This window comes from Cervus elaphus, chromosome 20, assembly GCF_910594005.1.
Source record: "Cervus elaphus chromosome 20, mCerEla1.1, whole genome shotgun sequence".
Taxonomy (NCBI): domain Eukaryota; kingdom Metazoa; phylum Chordata; class Mammalia; order Artiodactyla; family Cervidae; genus Cervus; species Cervus elaphus.
This window is the reverse complement of record NC_057834.1, coordinates 69,469,498-69,482,372: the sequence shown is the minus strand read 5'-3', so window position 1 is coordinate 69,482,372 and position 12,875 is coordinate 69,469,498. Positions and strand designations below refer to the sequence as shown.

Genomic DNA, 12,875 nt, shown 5'->3' with positions numbered 1-12,875 from the left:
TCGTTTAATGACACAATACTTTTCATATATTCAGTTTCTTTATCTCCACTACACATCACCGGGCTTTCTTTATTTCTGGCGCGAGCTATTTGTTTAACTGAAGTAACTGGCACTCTGCTTATCAGAGTTTAACTGGAGAGAGTATAAATGGAGCCTGACGAATAGGCTGGGCCATACAAGAACATTCGGGAACTTCTGAGGCACAGTGGGTTCGTGCCCCTGACATCTAGGGGAATGGCTTTTATTAACAGTGCACTTCCATTGGCGAGGTAATGTTCAGGACTTTGATCACTATAAAGACCCTCTCTTCTGGGTTTCTTAACAAACTAAAAGGTTGAATCAGGTTCCCTGAAGTTTGTGAACCCCTTTTTGTCCATTTGGGTCAAGTTTGAAGCCCAAATGGGCCAATTTATGTTTGCAGGTTAGTGTTGCTTTGAGTTGAGGAAATATGTTTGAACTTTCTATTCAGCAGTCCAACTCAGGGGGTGTGAATAACGGGGAACTGTTCACACGAGCCCCAGCACACCTCCATGCTGGGTTTCCTACTGCTGGACTGCTGGTCCAAACTGGCCTTAAAGGATTGGACACCAGAGGAGGTCTTTCATGTTTCTCTGACTTTGATTTCCCACTCTCTGCTACTGATCATTTATGATAAACTGGAGCCTTTTGAGGTGAGCAATGTCATGGCTACTGTCTACTTTTGAAATGACACTATATTAATGCATTTTACAACTAAAACGAATATGAAATACTTGATTTTTGAAAGAAATATTTTAGGTAATAAGGCTAAGGTAGAAAGGGGGAAAATGAGAGGGAGGGGTCACCATGGAATAAATGTGTGAAGAATTTAATTACATCATTTGTTTAAGAGAAGAAAGAAAGCAGGAAAGATCAGTAAAGAAGGAATTCATCAGAGAGTAAGCTAATAGCAAACCATTATAGCAATGATTCCGAACAGAATCACATAGTAGGTATGAGTCTTTGTATTTTCAGTTTGGAAAGATATTTTTCTTTTTGGGGTGATGCTGTGCATTTAGTGTTCCACAACAGCAGTATCTGAAATGGAGGAAATACATCAATAGATCCATCCCTAACTAGCTCAGCCATATTCCCTCGTGGTGCCTGAAATGCGCATTCTGTCCAGCAGAGGGCACTGGTAACTAGTGCACACCAGTAATACGTCGTGGTGTTTCCCATGATGAATAACCATATTTTCAATACATCGCAAGCCGCAGTAATGAGAAGAACTAGTTATTATTTTTGTTCTTGTTATCATGACATATCTTTTATTTATCCCATTAGACATTTCCAGCTTCTATAGCTTCAATTAAAATATCAATACCTGGTTCAGAATACTCTCTCAACGTCAAGAACTGGGCTGTTAAAAGAAATACACACAGATGTTTTCACACTTCTAAATAAAAGGGACTTTCTTGACTTTTTCTCAAACTAACAATTCTATTCATTTAAGCAGGATTCCAAAGGAAAGGGGCAACAATTCTAAACACTGCAAATCTTTGAGTGGAGAGCAATGGTACTTTAGAACTTTTAAGAATCATGGCTCTGCTTTCCCAGTAGGAACTTTTCAGTGAGGAAACTGTCAAGGTTCAACAAACCTTGATTTCACAGACAGACTCTAGAAATTTTAATTAGCCATCTCCTTACATGTTTAGACATTAATATTGTTTATGTAACCATCTTATTACATATTTAAACATCGCATTAATTTGGCAGCCTGCTGAGTGTTACTGAGGAATTCCCTGAAGAGTGACAGATATTTCCAACATTTTACCAAAACATAATTTGTGAAGTTTAACTAAAGCAATTTGGCCCTTTTCATCATCCTGGACCAGATGTGTAAAAGGAAGAAGCAATAGAGCTTTATTTACCCATTTAAAAAAAAAGAAAACAATAGCAAATATCTTCAAAAACCTGGCAAGAAAGAGTTCCTTATCCTGTTTTCGTGCTTTAGCAACGTAAATGCATTATTATGGAATGATAATTACCTAAAGTCTATGTATTGTGGTTGTTTAGTCCCTAAATCATGTCTGACTGTTTTGCAACCCCATGGACTGTAGCCTGCCAGAGTTCTCCAGGCAAGAATACTGGAGTGGGTGGCCATTTCTGTCTCCAGGGGATCTTGCTGACCCAGGGATTGAACCCATGTCTCCGGCACCGGCAGGTGGCTTCTTTACCACTGAGCCAAAGTCTATGTTGCTCAGTCGTGTCCGACTCTTTGCTACCCCGTGACTCTAGCCTGCCAGGCTCCTCTGTCCATGGCGATTTTCCAGGCAAGAATACTGGAGTGGGTTGCCATTTCCTTCTCCAGGGGATCTTCCCGACCAAGGGTTTGAACCCAGGTATCCCTCATTGCAGGTAGATTCTATACCATATAAGCCACCAGGGAAGCCCAAGTCTATGTGTATTCTTCTTAAAAAGAAATTTTATAAGACATTTTAAATTAAATCAGTGTATTTTTATATCCCTTTATATATCTATATGTTTAACTTTGGATCATTGTGCTTCTCTCTCTCTCTCTTTTTTTTTTTTTTTTTGATGGGAAGACCTAGACCTTATGAATATGTGCAGTAATTTTTTAAAATGTGATATACACTGCACATAATTGAAATGACACATTTTGCTATAAAATTATACCTTTTATGGCTTTCACTTAAAATACAGAATGTACAACTGGTTGATCAATTAGAGTTTTGAATTTCGTTATTCATATTTTCTTATCACCAGTTTATAGGTAGCGTCCATTTTGTCTTTCATCACAGTTGTGCCTGGTTGAATGTCAAAAAAGTTACATTCCACAGGACTTCCCTGGCAGTCTAGTGGTTAAGTCTTTGCATTCCAATGCAGAGAAATGGTTTTTATCCCTGGTCAAGGAACTAAGATCCCACATGCCTTGCAGACAAAAAAAGAAAATATAAAACAGGAACAATGCTGTAACCAACTCAATAAAGACTTTTAAAATGATCCACATCAAAAAAAATAAAGTTACATTCTAGAATATGGTAAAACTTTAGAGGGAGATTTATGCCATTTTGAATGAATTGTTTCAGGTTGCCTGCATTTTTAATACCTCTTTCTTTTCACAGAGAAGAGAAGTTTGTTATTTTTGGCTTTCATTAGCGTTCTCACTTCAGAGTTAGTAGAGGATTCTGCTTTCAAAGCCGGCATCTCTCTTCTTTTTAGCATCTGTTACATAAACAGGGTGAAGAGCGACAGGATTCCAAGTCGGTGAAGGAAGCAGCTAACTCGCTTATTCCTCACTAGCCAGTGTAACCGGCAGCCCTTCGCTGTCTCCACCCCTGCCGCCTCAGTTTTGAAGGGAAGCACTGTTTTGCTCCTTTCCCAACACTGAGGTTCTGACAACAGGCGGGTCTGAGGCAACGAGTGTTACTGGGAAGAGAGCAGAGGAGGGAAGCCTGGTAGTGGGAGAACGAAGGTAATAAGGGAAATTATTAATACTTCTATAGTATTTTTTTGCATATTTCTTTCACTGATTCTTATACCATCCCTTTGAGAATACATAATTGTTGTGTGTGTGTGTGTGTGTGTGTGCTCAGTCATGTCTGACTCTTTGCAATCCCGTGGACTATAGCCTGCCTGGCTCCTCTGTCCATGGAATTCTCCAGGCAAGAATGCTGGAGTGGGTTGCCATTTCCTTCTCCAGGGTATCTTCCCAACCCAGCAATTGAACTCTTGTCTCCTGTGTTGGCAGGCAAATTCTTTACCACTGCGCCACCTGGGAAGCCTTCCCATTAAAAATTCTATATACATATTTGTATATATGTATATTTTAAGTAACGAAGAGGGGAAATTCTCTAGACAGGAAAATTTTTTTCCCTCTGCTCTCTGAGCTAACATTCAGGCAGGAATTGGTCAAATCAAAACATCTTAAACACAAAGGGAAATACTGGGTTGGTCAAAAAGTTCATTTGTGTTTTTCCAACCAGAATGAACTTTTTGGCCAACCCAATATTAGCTCTTATGACAAGAGCTTCAGTGTAGAGTGACTCCAGGGCAGAATGATGTTCTCAAGGATTGAATGTTTGCCTTGGTCTTTTGCTCTGTTGTCCTCAGAGCACACTGGATTTGTGCTTAGCTTGTCTCTTCATAGTCATAAAATGGCTGCCACAGCTCCAACAGTCGCAGTTCACATTGTCAAACAACACATAGTCTAACACAGTTTCTTAAAGATAGCCAAGTCTGCTGCATTGAATGGTACCGTTTTACCTCTGAGCTCAGTGGGAGCTTAATTCCCAAGTTCCATAGGGAAGTAGAATGGCTGCATTTGCTCCTGCCTCTCAGGTTCAAGGACATCATAAAACAAAAACAGAAATAAAAACCTTGCACTCAGAGAGTTAAATAATTTATTCCAAGATCTAGGAGCCTATAGGGAACATAGTGCGCATTGTTCTGTCTCTAAGTCTACCCTGGAAGGTTTAAGAGAAGGCAGCCCTCAGATTTCTGTTTATTTGTGTAACTTCTTTGTACACAGTAGGGACTCAGCATCAGTTGATTTGATTTTAGGTTTAAAAATGAAATTAAAACCAAGTTCCCTTGGGCTATTTGGCTTTGCTCTCACTCTCTGGCCTTTCTCTGTGATAAGTTTAATTGAATTTGAACCAGACTCAACTGTGAGAAAAGTCCAGGACCCAGATATCTTTTCTCATGTGTTTAATTTGTGCTAATATTAACATAGATGGAGATAATCAGACTCAGTGAACTCATTCTGCGGCTCTAGGATGCTAGGCCCAATCTCTGTAATTAATCAGCCAATCAATCTACAATGTCTTTTGAGTACCCCCACTAGAACTCCATCCTACCTGCTCTAAAATTTGTAAAAGGTGCTTTTTGTCAAGGAGCTTACAATATATTTGCAGAAACGTGAAACACATGTAAAGTGTCGGCTAACGGTTTTAAGGTGTTATATATGAATCAAATAATTAAGCTCCTTGGGAGGCTCAGTACATAAACAGACATAAGATGTGAGCTGGCCTGTGACAGGTGAACTGGCCACAGGGGAGTAGAATAATATCTCTGATGGAGAAGCTCTACTCAAATTTTATGAACATGAGTTTTCTCAGATATCTGTAGCTGCACCACCTGGAGGGATTGGAATGGAATCGACTTAGAGGCAAACCTCAGGCCTGGAAAACTGGGCCAATTGCTTAGGGCTGTGAACTCTGTGCAGTGGGACAAGGATTCAGAGAGTCAGGCTGAGGCCCGAAGGAGGATGCTTTTATTTAGGAAGATTTAACTAAGAGGCAAAGGTTGCAGGTCCATTGAGTTGGTGATGCTAGCTAACTACCTCATCCTCTGTCACCCCTTACTCCCCTTAACCTCCATCTTTCCCAGCATCAGGGTCTTTTTCCTCTCTCTTGACTTTCTACAACCAAAACTTTATTGCTCCATATCATGTGATCCAGCAATTCCACTCTTGGGTGTATATGTGAGAAAAATGAAAGTACTAAATCAAAAAGATACGTGTACTCCAGTGTACATAACAACACTATTTACAATAGCCAAGGCATGGAAGTGACCCAAGTGCCTATAAACAGACAATTGAATTAAGAAGATGTGGTATTGATAGACAATGGAATATACTGCCATTGCAGCAATGTGGATGGACCCAGAGAATATTGTGCTAAGTGAAATAAGCCAGTCAGAGAAAGACAAATATTTTATCACTTATATGTGGAATCTAAAAAATTATGCAAAACAGAGACGGACCTACAGATGTAGGAAGTGAACTAGTTACCATGAGCCCAGGGAAGTGGGGAGGGACAAATTAGGGGTATGGGATTAACAGGTACAAGCTACTATACATAAAATAAACACCAGGAATATACTGTATAGCACAGGGAATTATAGCCATCGCATTAAAATAACCTATAATGGAGTTTAATCAACAAAAGTATTGAATCACTATGCTGGACACCCTAAACTGACACAATATTGCAGATCAACCGCACTTGAATTGAAAAAAACTAACCCGTTCCATTTTAAATCCCACTAATTCTGACATGGGTGTTTGTATTATAAACAGGCAATGTCTGAATGTCTAAAGAATGTCTCTATTGCTTAGTTATGAGACATCAACAGTGGTTTCTTGATTCAGGGCTCTCTTGGGCATCCTCCTCAAAATACACTTGTAAGCAGTCACCTACTCATGTGATACCTTGAAAGCAAGAGAGGAGGAAACAAAATAAATGGAGAAGAAGTAGGCATGGAGAAATGAGCACTAACATGATGCTTTCAGACTATTTTCACAGAAACCAAGAACTGATTAAAAGAGAGAAGCAAACAAATCTGTGGTCACTTAAAACCTAAAGACACATTTGATAACATTTCTTAATTTCTTTAAATTTCTATCTTTTCCCCCCCTGTGGAGGAAATCTACTCAGTATAACATAAACTGCTAATACTGTGGTCTAGGCAGAACATGGTTCTCTGAGCCAATGCAGGCGAGTTTCAGGGAACCTAACAACATTATTGATTTTAGGCAAGCTTATTAGAATCAGTGTTAACATGCCATCTTCCTCTACCAGATTGTATTTGGACTTCATTATGAAATCTCATTACATTAAAAGGAGGCAGCAATGAGTTCTGTAAATAAAAAATTTCCAAAGATGGATTTGTTAAAATTAGTATATCTAAGAAACCTGCTTTGGGTATCAGTTTGTCAAGAAACAGGATCATGTACTTTATTTTACTGTGCATTCCCACTGCCCTTTTTATCTGGATTGAGAATAGTCACCAAATCTAGTAGCATACGGAAAATCTTCACCTGTTTCCCTGTGGGTAACTTTGTGTGACATACAGCTGGGTCAGGCACCACACCACGTGATGGCAACAGGCAGCTTGAAGGGGTGAATGCTGGTTTTTCCTCTTTCCGTACGCAATAAACTTAGTCACGCAATAAACTCGTGAATCCCGAGCAAGAGCTGTGACAATGGAATTAAGTCCATAGCCCTCAGGCCCCACCTTTTAGCGCAGGAATATGAAGGACTAGCAGAGATTTGAAATCACTCCCACTTCCGCTTCAGTAGCACATGGGAAATCATCTGGATGAGGTGGCTTAAATGAATTAATGAAATTGATGGAAATGAACTGATAGTGGAAATTATTTTTCCAAAGCAAAGAGTTATAATATGTACTTTCCTCTTAGGCTTTTAGTCCAGTGGCTATTTAATCAGTACCAACACACACAGTCTTGTAAAAACTGGAAAGAATGATGAAAACTGTCTAGCCAGAAAGCTGAGTACCCTTTCAAAATTACAGGCACACACTTAACACCAAACTCTGAGTGTGGCTTCACACTCATAGTGTAGCCCTAAGGAGCATTTCTGAAAGCCACATTTGTCCAAAGCATCCCTGGAGGCACACAGCCGCAGAGCCCCGGCCGGCTTCACAGAAGGCTCCCCAGTGTCAATTTGCACTGTCTTGTCCCAGAATGCTGCTTCCTCACCCATCCAGTTGACATTTAGGATCTCGACAGATCTGGGCATTGATCTGACCTGTTGGATTAATACTGTCACGGGGACAAAGACCTCAGCACCAAGATGCTGAGGAGCATACTACAGTTTAGGGAGAACTCCCAGGACTCTAGTCTCCAAGTAAAAGGTTTCAGCTGAAGCGACTGGCTGATTTCTCCCCCCTCTGACATGATTTTCCCATCCACCATACCTTACATAGATTAAGAGTGGGGTCACACATTTACTCAAGCCATACACAACCATGCTGGGAAAATGCAGTGTCTTTATACTCTATAATTGATCTGAGTCTTCTTTATGAGTCCCCTCTCTCTTGGATGCTTTGAGTTGCCAATTAACAAGATATCAGTCTCCCCTGCTTTAAACAGTCTCATTTCAGCCTCTGGTTCATCTGTCTGGCCTCCTCCCAGGACTGTTTCTCCTGCACTATGGGGGCTTGGCTTGGTCCCAAAGTCTAGGAATGTCTTAGAGATCTGGAGCCTGTCAAAGTGGGCAGGCACTAGTAGCAGGGTTCCTAAGTTCCCCTATAACTAAGTTTTTAATTATCATCCCCCCTTGGGCTGTGACCCCAGGATGGGTGGGACAGGGGAGGAGGATTGTATGGATATGGAAGTATACACATCTCTTCTTGGGCATTGTTTCTTCCTACCAGTTTTCAGAGTTGGCAAGATTGGGCTTTTATTTTAGTTTCTTTCTCTCTGATCTGAACTTCTTATTAATACATCCTACATTTCTCTTGCAGAGCTCATTCCCGCTGGTCATTGAGGTTTAAAGAGAGAATTCAATTCACCAATAAAGGATTACAACTCAGAAGGCATTTTGAAAGCCTTGCACTCATTGCCTACTGCTATATTTATAGAGGTAAAATCTGAGTGGAGTTTTATAGAATACTGTCACTTTCTCTTTCCCATACAAGGTTTCCTCACAATGTCCGTTTTCAGAGACTGACTTGAGATGTCAATTGCCTTAGCTCCCATGTTGTTTAGCTAGATATCTTGACCTTAGAATCTCCTAAAATTCTTTAAGCCAGAGGGGTATTTATTTTTAGTAACCACAGTATACTTGGAAAAGTGTGCATGATACTTGTAACATAAATGATGAAGGGTTTCATATCAGTCTGGTTGTTATCAGTCTGTATGCTTATGTACAAAACTCTCTTGCAATGATTTTCTTAGAGCACTTCAGAGCAAAGAAGTCTCTCGCTTCTAGTTTGGAGTTGTATATACAGAGGCATTAGGTTATGAAATTAGTTTTTGAAGCTTCTGCAATGGGAGAAGTGAGCTCATCGTGCTCAACACCAGTCAACCTCCCCTGCAGTACATTATACAATTCTGGATACAAATAGTACATCTCTCGGAGAGCAACTGGGACTCAATTATTCAACGTATTTATTCAACAAATATTTATTGCACTCTCTGGGCCATCTTTTTTTTTTCTTGGTGCTGGGGACAAAATGGTGAAGTGTTAAATAGGGTAGATAAAGTCTCTGTCCTAAGGGAGCTTGTATTCGGGAAAGTAAAATAAGAAAAAGGAAATGGGTGTGGATGAAAAATGTCACCTGCCATTTATCAGTCAAAAAAGATGTTGGAGCCATCAAGTCATCAGCCACTGCAGTTGCCCCCAACTGTGCTCCCTGAGGGGATTCAGGATGAAGAAAAGCAGGATACTGGTCCTAGACAGCTAAGGTGAATATCAAAGGAATGATTTCAATGACTGCAGACTCTTGCATCTTCCCATACATAGGAAGCGAAAAAAGCTCTAAATTCATTAACCTGCAATGTCTGGTTTTCTTTAATTAACAGTGCTATTTTGATGCTCCAACTACCTCATTTTTTGTTGTAAAAACTCCTTACACATCCGGGCCCTCTTCAGAGCTGTCCCTCAGAGCTGTCTGAGAGGCTGCTTTCTGGGCTTAAGTTCTCAGCTAAGTACCCTGAAAAAAAAAAAAAATCAGACATAATTCTCAACTTTTAGGTTGTGCTTTTTTTTTTTTTTAGTTGATGTGGGTACATATGAAGAGTATTTAGGGACCTTGAAGAATTTATCCATAAGAAGAAGAGAAAGCTCAGGGAACGGAGAGTGAGGTTTGATCACTATGCATAGCAGAGGGACTGAACTTTAGAAGAGAGAGGAACTCATATTCCTACTTGGTGGTGCTGGGCAGGGCAGGACTGGGACCAAAGGGGAGGATCAGGGGGGCAGATCTTACTCAGTATAAGGAAGAACTTCCTAGCAATTCATTTTACTTCACATGTCTTTGTAAAACCTTACTGTACTGCTGGAAGGAATGTGAATTGTTCAGTTGCTTTGGAAAACAGTCTGGCAGTTACTCAAATGACTAAACATACATTTACCATATGACCCAACAATTCCACTTAGGTATATACACAAGAGAAATGAAAACCTATATGCATACAAGAAGTTGTATATGACTATTTATAGTAACACTATTCATAATAGAGAAAAGAGGGAAAGAATTCAAACGTCCATCAACTGACAATCAGTCAATGGAATATTATTGGCCATAAAAAGGATGAAGTACAGATACGTGTTACAACATGGACAAACCTTGAAAAGATTATGCTGTGTGAAATAAGCCAATCACAAAAGACCATATTGTATGATTCTGTTCATATGAAAGCACAGGATAGGAAAATCTATAGAGGAAAAAATACATTAGTGGTTGTCTAGAGCTGGTGAAGAGTTTAGAGGTCTAGGGGAATGAAAGTTAAAGGGTATGCAGTTTCTTTCTAAGGTGATGAAAGGGTTCTAAAATTGATGGCAATGACATCTGCACATATCTGTGAATATGCTAAAATTGTATACTTTAAATGATTAAATTGTAGGATACATGAATTATAGTTCAATAAAGTTGTTAAAAAAAAGAAGTAATATTTGAATGTGTGCTTTCAACTTTTCTAACCAGATTATGGGACACACCAAATTACGGCTTTGGTTCAAGGGAAAAGAGAGGGTCCATTTCAGACTCCTTTTGAGCCTTTTAGCATGTATGGACATCAGACATTCTTTGATGATTTGGGGAAACCGGGTTTTCTGAAAGATAGGTCCTGCCTTTTTTTTTTTTTTTTTTAAAGTGCTTTCTGTGTCCTTTGTCCTAGGTTCTCACTCCTAAAGATGCAACAGTAAGATGCAGAAGAAGGAAAGAGCTGAGAGAAATTCACCAATCAGTGGCTACTCTTCATCTCTCAATGAACTTTTATCAAAAAGGACAAATTTTAAAAGAAACATATAATAAAAGAAGGGTATCACTCATCAAAATATTCTTGAAATTTATAATAAGGAAAAATATTTAAAATTTCAAAAAAATTTTAGCATGTTTTAAAAATTTTTTAATCTGCTTTTTTAATTGGAAGATAATTGCTTTATAATGTTGTATTGGTTTCTGTGGTACAACAATGTTAACCCTAAAAATTTCAAAATTTTATTATCATTTGTTATAATGATAGTTATAAGTGAAAATGTTAGTTAGAAAGAAAGTGAAAATGTTAGTCATGTCCAGCTCTCTGCAACCCCATGGCCTGTAGTACACTAGCCTCCTCTGTCCATGGTATTCTCCAGGCAAGAATACTGGAGTGGGTTGCCATACCCTCCTCCATGGGATCTTCCTGACCCAGGAACTGAACCCATGTCTCCTGCATTGCAGGTGAATTCTTTACCATCTGAGCCACCAGGTCATAAAAGTTTTACTTATTGGTACTTACTGAGTACTTGTTGTGTCCTAGTCCCTTTTATATACCTTAGACATAATTCTCTTTTGAATTAAAGAAACAGTATAGCAAGACTGTAATTTGCTTCAAATTACTATTTTTGGTTCAGTGGCAGAGCCAGGTTTAAATCTGTGTCTTTCACATACCAGTATGTTGTTACAAGTTGCCTCTGAAGAAAGTGGACCAAAGCTGCAGCTTGAATATCCTTACTGCTGAGATGTACAAAACAACCTAAGAGGTAAGAAAGAAGCCTGGCTATGTAGAAGGTCCCTCCATAAAGTTGTCAAAAGTGGAACCACATCCTAAAGTGAGTGCTGCCAATTATTTCTTAAAAGGTCAGTACCATTGCTTAGTCCTGAAAATTCAAAGTTTCTTATTTCACGATTACTGGATTCAAATAACAGCACTTTCTCTCTCTTGTCTTTTTCTCTTGCTTTCACCCTACACAAATTGCTAGTTGTTGAGCTGCCAACAAACCAGAGCTCCCCTGGTGCTTCTCACACATCTCCAGAAGCGATGTCAGACTCATGTTCATATTCTCCTTGGCTGATGAAATATTTAAGCCATGCTGATAGCCTCAGATGGCATTTTAGATGCTGAATACACCACCCTGTGGGTCTCTTTCCAGAGGAACAGTGGGCTGCAGTGCCCAGCCTCCATCTCTCTCCCATATTTATGCTAAAAATGACACTTTCTCCTAATGCTTTTTAATCAAAAGCAGCTCATCACCAACACTAAAAAAAAAAAAAAACAAAAACAAAACAGTCATTGCTAGTAGGCTTGACTGGCCAAGTGCACACAATTAGTAAGACCTTTTGGAGGAAGAATGTACAGAAAATGCTCCATTCGTTGACTCTCAATTAAAATGATAACAGCAGCAGATCAAGTGATAGGAAACCTGTTGCCTTTCTGTCAACCCTGAGGCTGGTGCCTGGTGGGAGAGCGAGGCTGTCTTTGCAAGCACAGGTGAGCAGGTCAAGCCAGGTGCAGCTTTAACACCCAAGCTAATTGAGGAAGACATTTTCATTTTGACCTGATCCCATAGAAAACAAACAAACGCAAAACACTTGTCAAAGAGCTGTGCTGACACAGGTAAGGTTAATAGGTGTGAGGGACTAGACTTTCCTTAATATTAATCAAAAATAATTTGAGCCTTAACACAATGTCCTTGCTCCTTAATTTTGATGGTAAAAATCAGACCATTTCCCCTCAATGCCATTAATGGGGTCAGTCTCTGAGTCTGAGCCGGTTGCCATGCCGTCAGTCCTGCGGAATCCTAAAAACCATCATCATTTGTTTTTAAACAGATCAAGAGCTATTTACCATCTCAGTGTTTTGTGTACAGCTGGGTGTCTGGCAAATGTCCAATATCCATTAACATTTAAAAATTAGTCCCATAATGCATCTTTTCTAGGGCTTGAGAAGTATACACAGTGACACATGTTGAGAACCAATTACACTTGCACTACCATTAGTCTGGCTGCATTCAACTTCCCAGTAAATGCAGGCTAATTTAGTTTCCAGAATGGTGTGTCTAAATTCATACAATGACCTTAGAGAAGGCTGAGTATCTAAAGATTTAAAGTGGAACAAACTGCTTAGCAAGAATATTACTTTTCATGGTGAAACATGAGAACAC

At 39.5% G+C, this 12,875-nt stretch overlaps 1 long non-coding RNA gene across 1 annotated transcript; it reads left to right on the top strand.

Annotated features, from left to right (window-relative positions):
- Positions 1 to 3,336: 3,336 nt before the first annotated feature.
- Positions 3,337 to 10,906, top strand: LOC122676628. Its single transcript, XR_006335622.1, has 3 exons — positions 3,337 to 3,454; positions 8,251 to 8,369; positions 10,628 to 10,906. It is a non-coding gene; the product is annotated as an uncharacterized LOC122676628 (long non-coding RNA).
- Positions 10,907 to 12,875: the final 1,969 nt, after the last annotated feature.